This window comes from Dendrobates tinctorius, unplaced genomic scaffold (genome assembly GCF_039654945.1).
Source record: "Dendrobates tinctorius isolate UK_male_01 unplaced genomic scaffold, ASM3965494v1 ptg000058l, whole genome shotgun sequence".
In the NCBI taxonomy this organism is placed as follows: domain Eukaryota; kingdom Metazoa; phylum Chordata; class Amphibia; order Anura; family Dendrobatidae; genus Dendrobates; species Dendrobates tinctorius.
The window spans coordinates 14,805,672-14,821,868 of NW_027361726.1; positions in this window are offsets into that span (position 1 = coordinate 14,805,672).

Here is a 16,197-nt window from a genome sequence, read left to right on the forward strand (position 1 = left end):
CATGAAGGTGATGGTGTCAGGATCCTGTCTGCCACGGCTGAGCAGGGTGACTTACCCACACTACGGGAGGTCCCGGGATCCGATACTGCAGGGAAAGTTCAGGCAGACAGGACCTGCTACACTCAAAGTAGTAAAGAGTACAAGGACCTACGATCATGTGACTGCAGGGGGCGGGGCTTAATGTCCTACTGCTGCAGATTATGTAATATACTTACTACAGGGATACTGTAGTAAAGGAGAGGGAAACTCTGGTTAGACAAGCAGAGGTCATACACAGAGAGGGCGGTGCGGTAGCAGAGGGACGAGCAGAGAGTAGTCAGGTCACAGGCACAGAGTCATACACAGAGAGGGTAGCGCAGTACAAGAGGGACAGGCAGAACTCGTAACAGGGACGGAACCGGATCAACACCAAACAAGCAACAAGGCACACGTATGCAAGGGGTCAACTAACTCAGCTGAGGGCAGGAGTATAACTGACACCGGACCTAGGTCGAGTGGCCACTAAATAGCCGCCCTCTGCCAGAGAGAGGCAGAAACAATTAACCCCTGTCTGACTAGGACGGGCCAAAGACAAAACCCCTTCCTGGATCATGACAGATGGTAGGAAAGTGTCACAAGAGGTGGACGATGATGAGACACAATTGCCAGTAAGTCAGGAAGAGGACCAGGGTACGGAAAAGGAAGACGAGGTGGTGGAAGATATAGTAACTGACCCAACCTGGCAGGAGAACATGCAGAGCGAGGAGAGCAGCACACAGGGCGAGGGAGGCGTAGCACTTCAACAGGCAGGAAGAAGCAGTGTGGTGGCCGCAGATAGAATGCGGGCAACCGTTCCCCGTAACATCAACATGACTGAAGTTGCCAGCAGAAATGTTAGGTCTTCCAAAGTCTGGTTCTTTTTTAAAGACTCTGATGATAACCCCAAAAAGTCCATTTGCACCACCTGCCAGGCCAGCATCAGCAGGGGTAGCGAATCTACCAGCCTGACCACCACCAGCATGATCAGGCACATGCAGCAAAGCACCCGACTTTGTGGGCCAAACCACAGGGTCCAGGAACAGTGTCTGTGGGTAACTTCACTGCTTCTTCCGCTGTTATGCGTGCAAGCCAATCTCCTGTCCAAGGTGCATGCGAAGATGCCTCCTGCCCTGCACCTGTCATTGCACACACTCAACTAGCACCATCAGCAAACACGTCCACGTCCTTGTACCAGCGCAGCGTTCAGTTGTCCATTCTCCAGTTCTTGGAACACAAGTGCAAATATGCAGTCAATGCCCCACAGGCCACACTACTAAATTCACACATTTCATGACTGCTTGCGCTCAAAATGTTGCCTTTTAAGCTCATGAAGACGGATGCTTTTCGCAACCTGATGGCGGTGGCGGTCCCTTGGTACTTGGTCCCCAGCCGCCACTAATTCTCCCAGTGTGCCGTCCCTGCATTATTCAAGCACATGTTCCACAACATTAGCTGTGCCCTCAACAATGCATTTACTGGGAAAGTGTCATGATCCAGGCCAGGGCTTGTTTCTTGTTATTCTCTCCCCGGTCTGGTTGTGCGGGGGTTATCCTTCTCTGCCTCGTTTTGGGTTCTGTGTGGCTATTTCAGTCTGCTTTGGCCTGCAGACCAATGTCATTGATAGTTCATGCTCCCAGGCTAGAGTAGCTGATTCCTTGATACTGTGTTTTGGCCTCTGCCCTTTTACTCTGATCCCGTGACTTCCCTTTCCTGCCACCCCGCTTGTCTTGGTGTTCGCTCACTGTGTTTGGACTTCTTGGTATGTGACCCGGCCTGTCTTCTGACCTGCTTGACTGTCTCATGTCTCTGTTATCTCTGCTCAAGCCTGATTCTGACTTCTGGCTTGTATTTGACCACGTGTATTGATTTTTGCTCTGCTCCTGTTTTTCCAGACTGTTTCTGACTTGGCTCATCTGACTACTCTTTCTACACCTGGTGGCGCCTGTGCTGCTGCTCAGTGGTGCTATGCTGTGTGTGCAGCACCCTCGGTGGAGGTTGTGCTATACTGCGCTGCAGCAGCATTACAGAAAGTCCACCTATCCATGGACACGTGGACAAGTACTTGTGGGCAGGGAGGGTACATCTCACTGATGGCACACTGGGTTAATCTAGTGGAAGCCGGGACCCAGTCGGACCTTGGGATGGAACACAACCTTCCGATGCTGAGGATTGCAGGCCCTAGGTCTATCAGAGTTGCCTCCACAGTCCACAGATCCTTTTGTGCTTCAGCAGCGTTCACAGCTTCCGGCTCACCGAATGGTGTGTGATGTCCCCACACGTTGGAACTATACACTCCAGATGTTGAGAAGGATTTGTGAGCAGAAGAGGGCAGTTGTTGACTACCAGCATCAACAAGGCCATCTGTTATGAATGGGTCACCGAGGAGGAAAACTAAACAAGCTAAGTCACAGAAAACCAGAGAGGTTGGTAACTAGGCAGATTGCAGACCCCTGATCCTAACCACACAACTAGCAGCAGCCGTGGAGCGTTTCTAAGAAGATTCTAGATGCCTCATCACAGCCGGAGGACTAAATAAGCCTAAAGTAAGAAAAGGGGAAAACTAACTGCCCCAGAGCAGACCCCAAAGGAATAGACAGCCCCCACACATGTATTGATGGTGAAACAAGATGAAAACACAAACACAGGCAGGAAAATAGGCTGAGCAAATGATGGGGCCCAAACTAACTAGAAAGGACAGGAAAGGAAAGACACTGTCTGCAATCTGCCCAAAAAACCCTACAAAAATAATGTCCAATACTTCTGATAACAAAATTAACCCTGAAGTCATTAGACTTCTCCCACTATATCAGCACTCTGAAATATTCTGAGACAGCGCAAAAACGAGGCCAATCTAAAGGGGACAAAAAGCAAATTGGCAAATACAGATAAATAAGAGTGGAAATTCAGCACAGCCCCAGCCGGGGCTGGCTGACCACACAAAAAACTGAATAGACCAACAAAATCAAGTGTGAACATTAGCAGAAACACTTAGTTTGAGATGACTGGAACATAGCTGAAAACCAAGACCTGAAAAGCAAGAAGGAATCACCAGCACCAGAATAGGGCGTTGGCTGTCTTAAATCCAGTCTGAGATTCCAGAGATCCAATCGTTATCCTCATCATCAGGTGGCAGATCTCTGCTAATTAAATCAACCTCACTCCCTCCTGTTACCACCAGAGGGAGCCCGGAAGGAGAACTCACAACTGGTAGACCAGAAAATGAGTTCACAACAGCCATCGGTATTCAGTTCAGACTCCATACATAAGACCATAGGAGTTGACATGGATATCAGACATATGTACCATTCTCCAAAACTTTGAGGACTCCACCAAGATGGTGAGCGGCGATGATGCCATAATTAGCGTCACCATCCCGCTTCTCTGTGTTCTGAAATGATCTCTGCTCAATACTGCTGTATAATATATGCTACATGTTTCTGCTGCATCAGGATATGTGCTAATTAAAGACAGAAGAGCAGGAATTCCTCATGTCTGTGTGTGCTGTGTATAATAGACATAGCAGTTACTCTCCACCCACTAGCTCAGAAGCAACAGAAATTATAAATAGAACCTGCAGGAGGGAAAACAAATGAAAACTGTAGGTTAGATATCATATACTAACATAGAAAAGCCTTATTTCTTATGGGCACAGGCGACAGCTTATTCTGAACACCTGAAATGACAGGAAAGCTTTTAAAGCTTTACACCATAGTCATGATTTGGGAGAATTGGAGGCTTCCTTCATCGGTGATGTGAACCAAGGGGCTGTCTCCTTCTTCACAAGCTATATTAGCAAATATAGGAGTGGCTTTCTATCCTTCTATCCTATAGATAGTTTAACGTATGGAGTCATCAAGTGCTGGCCTCTCTGTGGTACTGATCCAGTACAAGTGCTTCTATCTGCACACTCTTTATTTTAAAGGGGTTGCCTCAACTTCTCAAATGGGTAAAATTGCATGGTGTTTGTTAATGCAAGCAACTGTCACGACATATATAGCGACCCAACAGGGGGGTCAGTCAGTTGATGGCACGACACACACAACGGGATGGAAATGGGGAGAGGAAGGCCCTACTGATAGGGAAATGAGGGATGGTCACCATCTGAGCCCAAACCTGAGCCTTTCCCTGCACTCCCCTAACGCCCTAAGTGGGTCCTTCCCCCCGCCACCGCCAGGAACCTCGTCCCTCGCTGCCACCTAGCACTACCCTGGCTAGTGCACTGACCGGCAAGGGCACTAGCCTCACCATTGCAGATGGAACCACACAGGGTACAGTGACAAACACGAGGCAGACAAGGAAAAAACACCACACTAAGATTAGACTCCACTGCCAAGCTCCACACCACAGATGACACCGAAACAGGACTCCAAACTCCAGAAGTAGCTGACAACATAGAGCTGCAACTGCACGGCTGGTCTCCATAGAATAACTATCACCAACAGTCAGCTGATGTATCAGGTGACGATTTAAAGGATGGTGGAAGTGGTCACCACCCACACCAGCTGACCTAGCAATTTAGCAGCTACAGCACACTGCCAGCCAGGCAAACTGACATTAATCCCTTGCTGGCCAGAAAGGAAAAAAGCTACATTTAAATTATAGAGGAGCCAGAGATGCCACACATCTAAAAATGGATCGTGACATCAACTTTGCAATTTAACTCTCATTAAAAGTGATCTGATTTTTAATTTGAACTACTTTACCTCTCAGTGCCTAGGTTACCGGCCACCTCTGCAGTCTGTTAAAGGTGACTGGTTTCCTAAGGAAAAAGATCATGCCTAAAAGTTGTTTGCTGTATAGTTTGTAAGTTGGATCCAGCCAACATCATCTCCAATGCTGCACGAATGTGCTAAGAGTTCTTAGGCTAGTTTCACATTTGTGAACGGATGGCTGCGGACTTCCTCCGTGAAGCCCTGCCCCCGCTGCACCTCCTCCAGTTAGCTCTGCCTATTTCTGCATGCGGCCTGCGTACCCTATCTTTAACATTGGGTACACAGGCCGTGCGGATGCCTCCGCTTGCGTTGTTTTGACGGTGCGGCAACCCATGTAGTACGCATCATATTGGAATTTTATGCGGGCACCGCATCATCAAAACAATGCATGCAGCGGCATCCGCATACTGCGGCACGGCCTGCGTACCCAATGTTAAAGATAGGGTACACAGGCTGCATGAAGCCGCATGCAGAAATAGGCGGAGCTAACTGGAGGAGGCACGGTGGGGGCAGGGCTTCACAGAGGAAGTCCACAGCCCTCCGTCCGCAAATGTGAAACTAGCCTTAGCATGCCTCTGGTCCGAACTGTGAATCTTCAGGAATGTGCCGAGTTCACCCCCCTCCCGATGCACTCAAGAACGAAGTGTAGACAGGACTAGGAACATTCTTTTTTTTAAACCCAAGAGGTCAATACAATGTTTCAAAATTAAAACTGCTCATCAAAAATGTATAGAACTTTCCGAAATAATACATGATGCATGAAAATAATCTAGCATTAATGTTGCCTGTTTTCTACATAGTGCCTATTAAAAGCAAAATAAATGGTGTATGCGCCATAAGAGGGAGAATTAATTACAAAGATGCTTCAGAGTAAACCGCTTCAGCCTGGAATCCTCACATGTAACAGAGGAAAGCATTTTAATAAGCTTCACATTATCCGAGCAAATAGAAAACAATGTTAATTTATTCATGGCTCATCAGCATGCACTTCATTAATGCTCATTTAATAGCCGGCCAACCCCACCGCAATCACAGACTCCAATAAACGGGAGGATGGAATTTCATGCACATCCTGATGGGAAGAAAATGAATTTATTTTCAGAGAGCTCTTTACTCCATATGATACATCTGATAGAAACATGAGATATCATTCAATCACATCAGCTGTATACTACAGAGTAATTAGAAAAATATGCACGCCCAACATTAATTTTAATTGTTATATTTCATAACGTACCAGAAGAATTTTAATAACATATCAAATGTAATAACTGTTACATTGCAACAAAATGTTATAACTAGAGTTGAGCGAAACGGGTCGAAAAAATTCAAAAGTCGCCGACTTTTGGCAAAGTCGGGTTTCATGAAACGAAACCCGACCCTAGGATGAGGTCGGCCACGAGGTCGGCGACTTACGCGCCAAAGTAGCGTTTCAAAAGTTTGTTTTGCGCTCTTTTTCAGCCAATCAGGATCCACGGACACTGTGGGCAACGTGATGACATAGGCACGGGTCACCACCATCTTTCAGAAGGGCATGCAAGTGATTGGCTTGCTTTGGTGGGCGTCACAGGGGGTATAAAAGGGCGTGCACGCCGACCGCCATCTTACTTCTGCCGATCTTAGTATAGGGAGAGGTTGCTGCTGATTCTGTAGGGAGAGCGTTAGGCAGGGAAGAAGACAAAAAAACTGCTTCTGCTGCTAGCGATTTGGCCTGCACAACACACAAGTCACTGTGTGTGCAGTGCAAGGGGAGGCTATATTGTGGTGTATCAGTGGTGTTGGTTGTTGGGCTGCCTTCTAAGGCTTCCTGACACGCTGGCATTGCTGTTTACCCACTGCTCCGCAAACTGCTTTTTTAAAAGCAATCCAATCTCCCTTATCCTCTCGTCACTTTGGTCACAGGCAGCTGTGCCATCGAGCGTGTCACATAGCACTCAGATATCAGTGGGCCGCACACAATCCACAAGTGTCCAGTGTCCAAAAGTGTACGCAGAGATTCAAAATCTCCATTATCCTCTCGTCACTTTGGTCACAGGCAGCTGTGCCATCGAGCGTGTCACATAGCGCTCAGATATCAGTGGGCCGCACACAATCCACAAGTGTCCACTGTCCACAAGTGTACGCAGAGATTCAAAATCTCCATTATCCTCTCGTCACTTTGGTCACAGGCAGCTGTGCCATCGAGCGTGTCACATAGCGCTCAGATATCAGTGGGCCGCACACAATCCACAAGTGTCCACTGTCCACAAGTGTACGCAGAGATTCAAAATCTCCATTATCCTCTCGTCACTTTGGTCACAGGCAGCTGTGCCATCGAGCGTGTCACATAGCGCTCAGATATCAGTGGGCCGCACACAATCCACAAGTGTCCAGTGTCCAAAAGTGTACGCAGAGATTCAAAATCTCCATTATCCTCTCGACACTTTGGTCACAGGCAGCTGTGCCATCGAGCGTGTCACATAGCACTCAGATATCAGTGGGCCGCACACAATCCACAAGTGTCCAGTGTCCAAAAGTGTACGCAGAGATTCAAAATCTCCATTATCCTCTCGTCACTTTGGTCACAGGCAGCTGTGCCATCGAGAGTGTCACATAGCACTCAGACATCAGTGGGCCGCACACAATCCACAAGTGTCCACTGTCCACAAGTGTACGCAGAGATTCAAAATCTCCATTATCCTCTCGTCACTTTGGTCACAGGCAGCTGTGCCATCGAGCGTGTCACATAGCGCTCAGATATCATTGGGCCGCACACAATCCACAAGTGTCCACTGTCCACAAGTGTACGCAGAGATTCAAAATCTCCATTATCCTCTCGTCACTTTGGTCACAGGCAGCTGTGCCATCGAGCGTGTCACATAGCGCTCAGATATCAGTGGGCCGCACACAATCCACAAGTGTCCAGTGTCCAAAAGTGTACGCAGAGATTCAAAATCTCCATTATCCTCTCGTCACTTTGGTCACAGGCAGCTGTGCCATCGAGCGTGTCACATAGCGCTCAGATATCAGTGGGCCGCACACAATCCACAAGTGTCCAGTGTCCAAAAGTGTACGCAGAGATTCAAAATCTCCATTATCCTCTCGTCACTTTGGTCACAGGCAGCTGTGCCATCGAGCGTGTCACATAGCGCTCAGATATCAGTGGTCCGCACACAATCCACAAGTGTCCACTGTCCACAAGTGTACGCAGAGATTCAAAATCTCCATTATCCTCTCGTCACTTTGGTCACAGGCAGCTGTGCCATCGAGCGTGTCACATAGCGCTCAGATATCAGTGGGCCGCACACAATCCACAAGTGTCCACTGTCCACAAGTGTACGCAGAGATTCAAAATCTCCATTATCCTCTCGTCACTTTGGTCACAGGCAGCTGTGCCATCGAGCGTGTCACATAGCGCTCAGATATCAGTGGGCCGCACACAATCCACAAGTGTCCAGTGTCCAAAAGTGTACGCAGAGATTCAAAATCTCCATTATCCTCTCGTCACTTTGGTCACAGGCAGCTGTGCCATCGAGCGTGTCACATAGCGCTCAGATATCAGGGGGCCGCACACAATCCACAAGTGTCCAGTGTCCAAAAGTGTACGCAGAGATTCAAAATCTCCATTATCCTCTCGTCACTTTGGTCACAGGCAGCTGTGCCATCGAGCGTGTCACATAGCGCTCAGATATCAGTGGGCCGCACACAATCCACAAGTGTCCACTGTCCAAAAGTGTACGCAGAGATTCAAAATCTCCATTATCCTCTCGTCACTTTGGTCACAGGCAGCTGTGCCATCGAGCGTGTCACATAGCGCTCAGATATCAGTGGGCCGCACACAATCCACAAGTGTCCACTGTCCACAAGTGTACGCAGAGATTCAAAATCTCCATTATCCTCTCGTCACTTTGGTCACAGGCAGCTGTGCCATCGAGCGTGTCACATAGCGCTCAGATATCAGTGGGCCGCACACAATTTACAAGTGTCCACTGTCCACAAGTGTACGCAGAGATTCAAAATCTCCATTATCCTCTCGTCACTTTGGTCACAGGCAGCTGTGCCATCGAGCGTGTCACATAGCGCTCAGATATCAGTGGGCCGCACACAATCCACAAGTGTCCACTGTCCACAAGTCTACGCAGAGATTCAAAATCTGCATTATCCTCTCGTCACTTTGGTCACAGGCAGCTGTGCCATCGAGCGTGTCACATAGCGCTCAGATATCAGTGGGCCGCACACAATCCACAAGTGTCCAGTGTCCAAAAGTGTACGCAGAGATTCAAAATCTCCATTATCCTCTTGTCACTTTGGTCACAGGCAGCTGTGCCATCGAGCGTGTCACATAGCGCTCAGATATCAGTGGGCCGCACACAATCCACAAGTGTCCAGTGTCCAAAAGTGTACGCAGAGATTCAAAATCTCCATTATCCTCTCGTCACTTTGGTCACAGGCAGCTGTGCCATCGAGCGTGTCACATAGCGCTCAGATATCAGTGGGCCGCACACAATCCACAAGTGTCCACTGTCCACAAGTGTACGCAGAGATTCAAAATCTCCATTATCCTCTCGTCACTTTGGTCACAGGCAGCTGTGCCATCGAGCGTGTCACATAGCGCTCAGATATCAGTGGGCCGCACACAATCCACAAGTGTCCACTGTCCACAAGTGTACGCAGAGATTCAAAATCTCCATTATCCTCTCGTCACTTTGGTCACAGGCAGCTGTGCCATCGAGCGTGTCACATAGCGCTCAGATATCAGTGGGCCGCACACAATCCACAAGTGTCCACTGTCCACAAGTGTGTGCAGAAATTCTAAAACTCCCCTGTCCTATAGACACCTTGTACCTTGTTTTACATTACTATATAGTTTGTTGGATTTTGTCTACATTTCTACCAAAAATGAGGAAGGCTGGTGGAAGAGGCCGTGGAATTGGGCGGGGGTTGGCAGCTGGTAATGATGGTGTTGGTGGTGGATCTGATGGTAGTGGCAAGAGCAAAATAGGACCAAATGCAGGAGGTGCTGACCCTGCGTCATCGTCTGTCTACATAAGGCCTCGAACGCTTAGTTTTCTAGGAGTTGGCAAACCGCTTTTAAAAGCAGAGCATCAGGAAAAAGTTTTGTCTTACATTGCTGACTCAGCCTCCAGCTCTATCGCCTCCTCTTCTTCAGTTGTAAAAAGTAAAAGCACTGAGTCGTCATTGGAGGCTCATGTTCATGAACCACACCTTTCCTTGTGTCCTTCACCCCAACCAAGATTGAAGGATGACGCAGGCCATACTACTGATTACTCCATGGAGCTGTTTTCACATACCATGCCTGGATTATCAAGTCAAATGGTGAATTACCCAGGCCAAGATGAATCTGACATGGAGTGCACTGATGCACAGCCGCTGATGGATGATTCTGCTGGTACATTCACTCAGAGCACTACATTGTCCTCGCAGTGTACAGAGCCAGATTTTGACCCTGATGAGACTCAGGTGCCCCTTCCCGCACACTATACCACCATACACGGTGACACAGAGAAAGGTGCACATGACATAGAAGAGGAGGTGATGGATGACCCAGTTGTTGACCCAGATTGGCATCCATTGGGGGAAGAGGGTGCTGCTTCCAATAGCTCAGATGAGGAGCATCCACAGCAGACATCGACATCGCAACAGCTGTTATCTGGCAGGCCCGGAGCACTCCAAAGACAGGTTCCAAACATCAAAAGAGTTGCTGGACAGCTTGTCCAGAGGGTCAAAAGATCACACCGTGCTAGGCCGCAAAATGTCTGCCAAAGTAGGAAGAGTGCAGTGTGGCAGTTTTTTGAACAAAATCCTCATGATCAGGCCAAGGTTATCTGTAAGAAGTGCGCAAAGACCTTTAGCCGAGGGAAAAATCTGAAAAATTTGAATACCAGTTGCATGCTTAGACATTTAACCAGCATGCACTTGCAAGCGTGGACACAACACCAAACCTCAAGTGCCACATGTGCAACTGATCACAACGAAGGTAGTCAGCAACGCTACATTGTTTCCCCCACTGTAAGCCCACCTGTTAGCACAGCAGCAAATGTTGAGGTGTCGTTGCAAGGCCACAGCAGTCAGGGAATCCCACTGTTATATCAACGAAAGACTGATTCTAGGCCATCAGAAAGAACACCAACTCCATCACCATCATCAACCCTCTCTCAGTCCGCCCTGTCCACTGCTACTTCCACCATATGCAGCTCTCAAGTCCAGCTCACCCTCCCAGACACTATGAGTAGGTCAAGAAAGTACTCAGTCTCTCATCCGCGTACACTGGGTTTGAACGCCCACATTGCCAAACTAATCTCGTTTGAGATGATGCCCTTTCGGTTGGTGGAAAGCACAGCTTTCCGCGAACTCATGGCCTATGCAGTACCACGCTATGACCTACCCAGTCGCCACTTCTTCTCTCGCAAAGCCATCCCAGCCCTCCACCATCATGTGAAAGACCGCATTGTCCATGCACTCAAGCAGTCAGTGAGCGGAAAGGTGCACCTCACAACTGATGCATGGTCCAGTCGGCATGGCCAGGGCCGTTACGTGTCCATCACTGTGCACTGGGTTAATGTGGTGGATGCAGGGTCCACAGGGGACAGCGGTGGTGGGACAGTGCTGCCTAGCCCACGGTCTAGGAAACAGTTGGCTGTAGGCGTTCGACCCTCCTCCTCCTCCTCCTCCTCCAGAAGCGACAGCTCGTCCACAGAGCGCAGTCGTACGAGCACTCCATCTGCAGCTGCCACTGTTGCACACGATGTGTCCCCCTATCGAGCAGCTAGTGGAAAGCGTGAGCAGGCTGTGTTGCAGATGATGTGTTTGGGCGACAGACACACCGCCGAGGTGCTGGCCGAGTACTTGAAGCGACAAACTGAGTCATGGCTGGGCAGTGTACATCTTGAGGCAGGCAAGGTAGTTAGTGATAACGGCCGTAATTTTGTGGCAGCCATAGCCCTTTCAAAACTCAGCCACATACCTTGCTTGGCTCACACCTTGAACCTGGTGGTGCAGTGCTTCCTCAAAAATTATCCGGAGTTAACAGCCCTGCTCCAGAAGGTGCGAAGACTGTGCGCGCACATCCGCCGGTCGCCTGTACACTCCGTTCGTATGCAGAAGCTGCAGTGATTGCTCCACCTTCCCAACCACCGCCTCATTATCGACATTGCAACAAGGTGGAACTCCACCCTGCACATGGTGGAGCGGCTGTGCGAGCAGAGGCAGGCCATAATGCATTTGTGGGAGGATACACGGCCAGGCACTTTGAGAGCAGACATGGAGTTGACAGGCGTGCAGTGGTCGAAGCTGAAAGACCTTTGTAAAGTCCTTCAGTGTTTTGAGGAATGCACACGGCTGGTAAGCGCAGACGACGCCATCCTAAGCATGAGCATCCCACTTATGCGTCTGCTCATGCAAACTTTGACGCACCTTAAGGAGCAGGCGTCTGCAGCCAATGTTGATGAGGAGGAAGAGGAGGAAGGAATCCTTGATGACATTCAGCCATTGTCTGCTCAGGGACCTCTCCTGGACGAGGTGGAGGAAGAAGAGGAGGAGGAGGAGGAGGATGATGGGGATGATTACTTAGGGGAGGAGGATGCATCTCGTGGGGCAAGTGAAAATGTTGGCGTGGCAAGGTCTGGTACAGGGTTTGTGCGTGACTGGAGGGATGTGGATTTGCCAGAAAGTGCTCCTCCACCCAGCACTCGCAGTGCATCATTGACACCGGGAACATTGGCCCACATGTCAGATTATGCCTTGCGGATCCTAAAAAGGGACCCCCGCATTGCCAAAATGATGAACGATGACGACTACTGGTTGGCCAGCATCCTGGATCCACGCTATAAAGGCAAATTACAAAACATCATGCCACAGGAGAACCTTGACCTAATATTGGCTAATAAACAAGCAACTCTGGTAAATCGGTTGCTTGAGGCATTCCCAGCACACAGCAGCGGTGATGGTTCTCACACGAGCCGTACGGGCCGGGGGCAGCTTGGCAGAGGTGTTCGTGGTGCACACAGCAGAAGTGGCGTTGGAGACAGGGGTTTCATGACAATGTTGTGGACTGATTTTTCAAATACCGCTCACACAACTGGTAATACTGCATCGATGGAAAGTGACAGGAGACAGCAGTTGTCAACTATGGTTACAAACTACTTTTCCTCCCATATCGATGTTCTCCCACACAGGTCATTCCCCTTTGACTATTGGGCCGCTAAACTGGACACCTGGCCTGAATTGGCCCAATATGCCTTACAGGAGCTCGCTTGCCCAGCTGCAAGTGTGCTATCGGAAAGAGTCTTCAGTGCAGCTGGATCAATCCTGACAGAAAAAAGGACCCGTCTGTCTACCCAAAATGTGGATGATCTAACCTTCATTAAAATGAACCACGCATGGGTTTCCAAGGATTTTGTCCCACCTTCCCCTGATGACACATAGGGTGACAGAAAAATGGCTTGCTTTGGTCCACCTCTTTCTGGTACTTCACCTATTTCGCCTTTTGCATCAGTTGAATGTCCAACATCAACATATGCCACTTTCTAAAACTCCCTAACTGTGCTGCCTCTTCCCCCATGGCCGAGGTCACCACCTAGCGCACGACACCGTGCGAGTGCCGTTGCCCTGGACAGGTGGGTAGGCCGACTCTTGGGCGCTGGCACTGGCACAGGGTCCCTCATAGTGCAATCAAGTGTCTCTGACGGTGGTGGTGCACACCCGCCGTCAGACACACCGCTGTACTATGAGGGGCCCAGTGCCAGTACCGACGCCCACGAGTGTGCCCCCCTTGCTTGGCCAGGGCCCCAGCATTTGCAATCTTTACCTCTCCCTGCTCCTCCGCTGTGTAATCTGGGCCGTCAAATCCATACTGTGCCTGACACCGTCTGAGCCTACCTCCTGATGTATAGACATATATTTTGAATGTGTACGCTATCCATACATGTTATCCGGGGATACGGTACCCCTTCTAACCTTTGTGCAATGACGTGCAATCCATACTGGGCATAACACCGTCTGAGCCTGCCTCATGCTGTATAGACATATATTTTGAATGTGTACGCTATCCATACATGTTATCCAGGGATACGGTACCCTTTCTAACCTTTGTGCAATGACGTGCAATCCATACTGGGCCTAACACCGTCTGAGCCTGCCTCATGCTGTATAGACATATATTTTGAATGTGTACGCTATCCATACATGTTATCCGGGGATACGGTACCCCTTCTAACCTTTGTGCAATGACGTGCAATCCATACTGGGCCTAACACCGTCTGAGCCTGCCTCATGCTGTATAGACATATATTTTGAATGTGTACGCTATCCATACATGTTATCCAGGGATACGGTACCCTTTCTAACCTTTGTGCAATGACGTGCAATCCATACTGGGCCTAACACCGTCTGAGCCTGCCTCATGCTGTATAGACATATATTTTGAATGTGTACGCTATCCATACATGTTATCCGGGGATACAGTACCCCTTCTAACCTTTGTGCAATGACGTGCAATCCATACTGGGCATAACACCGTCTGAGCCTGCCTCATGCTGTATAGACATATATTTTGAATGTGTACGCTATCCATACATGTTATCCAGGGATACGGTACCCTTTCTAACCTTTGTGCAATGACGTGCAATCCATACTGGGCCTAACACCGTCTGAGCCTGCCTCATGCTGTATAGACATATATTTTGAATGTGTACGCTATCCATACATGTTATCCAGGGATACGGTACCCTTTCTAACCTTTGTGCAATGACGTGCAATCCATACTGGGCCTAACACCGTCTGAGCCTGCCTCATGCTGTATAGACATATATTTTGAATGTGTACGCTATCCATACATGTTATCCGGGGATACGGTACCCCTTCTAACCTTTGTGCAATGACGTGCAATCCATACTGGGCCTAACATCGTCTGAGCCTGCCTCATGCTGTATAGACATATATTTTGAATGTGTACGCTATCCATACATGTTATCCGGGGATACGGTACCCCTTCTAACCTTTGTGCAATGACGTGCAATCCATACTGGGCCTAACACCGTCTGAGCCTGCCTCATGCTGTATAGACATATATTTTGAATGTGTACGCTATCCATACATGTTATCCAGGGATACGGTACCCTTTCTAACCTTTGTGCAATGACGTGCAATCCATACTGGGCCTAACACCGTCTGAGCCTGCCTCATGCTGTATAGACATATATTTTGAATGTGTACGCTATCCATACATGTTATCCGGGGATACGGTACCCTTTCTAACCTTTGTGCAATGACGTGCAATCCATACTGGGCCTAACACCGTCTGAGCCTGCCTCATGCTGTATAGACATATATTTTGAATGTGTACGCTATCCATACATGTTATCCGGGGATACGGTACCCCTTCTAACCTTTGTGCAATGATGTGCAATCCATACTGGGCCTAACACCGTCTGAGCCTGCCTCATGCTGTATAGACATTTATTTTGAATGTGTACGCTATCCATACATGTTATCCGGGGATGCGGTACCCCTTCTAACCTTTGTGCAATGACGTGCAATCCATACTGGGCCTAACACCGTCTGAGCCTGCCTCATGCTGTATAGACGTATATTTTGAATGTGTACGCTATCCATACATGTTATCCAGGGATACGGTACCCTTTCTAACCTTTGTGCAATGACGTGCAATCCATACTGGGCCTAACACCGTCTGAGCCTGCCTCATGCTGTATAGACATATATTTTGAATGTGTACGCTATCCATACATGTTATCCGGGGATACGGTACCCCTTCTAACCTTTGTGCAATGACGTGCAATCCATACTGGGCCTAACACCATCTGAGCCTGCCTCATGCTGTATAGACATATATTTTGAATGTGTACGCTATCCATACATGTTATCCAGGGATACGGTACCCTTTCTAACCTTTGTGCAATGACGTGCAATCCATACTGGGCCTAACACCGTCTGAGCCTGCCTCATGCTGTATAGACATATATTTTGAATGTGTACGCTATCCATACATGTTATCCGGGGATACGGTATCCTTTCTAACCTTTGTGCAATGACGTGCAATCCATACTGGGCCTAACACCGTCTGAGCCTGCCTCATGCTGTATAGACATATATTTTGAATGTGTACGCTATCCATACATGTTATCCGGGGATACGGTACCCCTTCTAACCTTTGTGCAATGACGTGCAATCCATACTGGGCCTAACACCATCTGAGCCTGCCTCATGCTGTATAGACATATATTTTGAATGTGTACGCTATCCATACATGTTATCCGGGGATACGGTACCCCTTCTAACCTTTGTGCAATGACGTGCAATCCATACTGGGCCTAACACCGTCTGAGCCTGCCTCATGCTGTATAGACATATATTTTGAATGTGTACGCTATCCATACATGTTATCCAGGGATACGGTACCCTTTCTAACCTTTGTGCAATGACGTGCAATCCATACTGGGCCTAACACCGT